This window comes from Macaca fascicularis, chromosome 10 (genome assembly GCF_037993035.2).
Source record: "Macaca fascicularis isolate 582-1 chromosome 10, T2T-MFA8v1.1".
NCBI classification, from domain to species: Eukaryota; Metazoa; Chordata; class Mammalia; order Primates; family Cercopithecidae; genus Macaca; species Macaca fascicularis.
In genome coordinates, this window is record NC_088384.1 from 40,115,788 (window position 1) to 40,117,500 (window position 1,713).

The window sequence follows — 1,713 nt, forward strand, 5'->3', positions numbered from 1 at the left end:
GAGCGCGCGGCTCGTCGTCTACTGTGGCCCGCGCCTCCCCCTTCCGAGTTGGGGGAGGATCCCGCTGGGCCGGGCCCGACGTCCTAGCGGATGGGAAGGCTGCTGCGAGCGGCGGGTGCGCGTGGCACTCCGTCTGGCGCGCGACGCCGCTCCCCGCTGTGAGCCGGCTCTCCGCCCGCTCCCGTGCCGAGCCGCGACCGCTGCCGATGACCGCGTTCGCGTGGCGCGGGGTGTGGGGCCGCCTGGTCCTTGGGGAGCGAGCCGTCCCCACGGGGCGGCGCGCCGGTCTCCCGGAGCGGGACCGGGTCCGGGACGGACGAGAAACGGGCGACATGTGGCCCCTGGTGTTGGGCTTGTGGCTGAGGTTGCTTCGGGGCCGCCGGTGGTGGGACCCGGGGCTCGTGAGGGGGTTGCTCGGTGGGCTGCCCAAGGGCCGTTCGGCGTCCCAGGCGGGGCGCCGCGGGACCGCCCTCGTGTCTGTGGCGGTGGGATCCCGTGGCCGTGTTTTCCTGGTGGCCCGGCCGTGCCTGAGGGTTGCTTGCCCGAGTTAGCCCCCTGCGGGTTCCCCGTGCCCTTGTCTCCGTGGCCCCCTGGCTCCTTGCCTGCCTTGTGCTCCTTTTCCCTGTCCGCCGCCTGCCGATCCTCTCTTCCCCGAGCGGCTCACCGGCTTTTATGCTGTTGGCCGCCCCGTCTGGGCCCGAACCCGGCTCCGCCTTCTGGGGGCGTCGCCGCCGCCGGCCACGCTGGTTGGCCCGGTGTCCGCGTACCCACGGCGCGCGCCTTCGGGGCCAGGTCGGTGGCGGCCCGGTGGGCGCCCGGAGGGTTTGGGTCGGCCTTGCGGTGCGTGTGGGGGGAAAAGCGGGTTCCGGGGGCTCTGGCCGCGTGCGACTGGGCGTGGCGGTGGGGGAGCCGCAGGGATCGCTGAAGGGGCCTGGTCGGCCGCTCCAGGTGCCACGCGGGGCCGCCTCCGTGCTCGGAGGCTGCTGGCGGTGAGACCCCCGCGTGCGTCCTGGTGGCGGTCGGCCGCGCCGGAGGTGTCCCCCGGCGCCCCCCCTCCCCGCTTGGCCGCCTGCCTCGCCCGGCGTCTCGTCTTGTCCCGGCCCGCTCTTCCGCATCGGGTCGGCGCGCGGCCCCCCCCAACCGGGTGCGCCTCGCTTCCCGGGCCTGCTGCGGCCCTCCCCCGAGGCGTGTGGTCTCGGGCGTTGTCGGCGTCGTGGGTGGGGGGGGGGAGGCCTGTCCTCTCCCCGCGTGGCGTCGCCCCGTTCGGCGCGTGCGTGCGCCCGAGTGCGGCCCGGTGGTCCCTCCCGGGCAGGTGTTCGTGCGATGTGTGTGAAGGTCGACCTCCGCCTGGCCGGTCGCTCGCCCTTCCCCCTGGGTCGGGGGGTGGGGCCCGGTCCGGGGCCCTCGGCCCCGGTCCCGGTCCCCCGTCTCGGGCGGGGCGGGCGCGCCGGCCGGCTTCGGTCGCCTTCCCTTTGGCCGTCGAGTGGCGTGCGCCACCCCTGCGCCCGCGCCCGCCGGCGGGGCTCGGAGCCGGGCCTCGGCCGGGCCCCGGGCCTCGGCCGGAGGCGTGCGCGGGCGCTGCGGCCGCACGGGCGCGACTGTCCCCCGGGCCGGGCACCGCGGTCCGCCTCTCGCTCGCTGCCCGAACGTCGGGGCCGCCCCGCGGGGTGGGGGAGCGCCGTCCCCGCCTCGCTGCCGCCCGCGCGCGCGCGT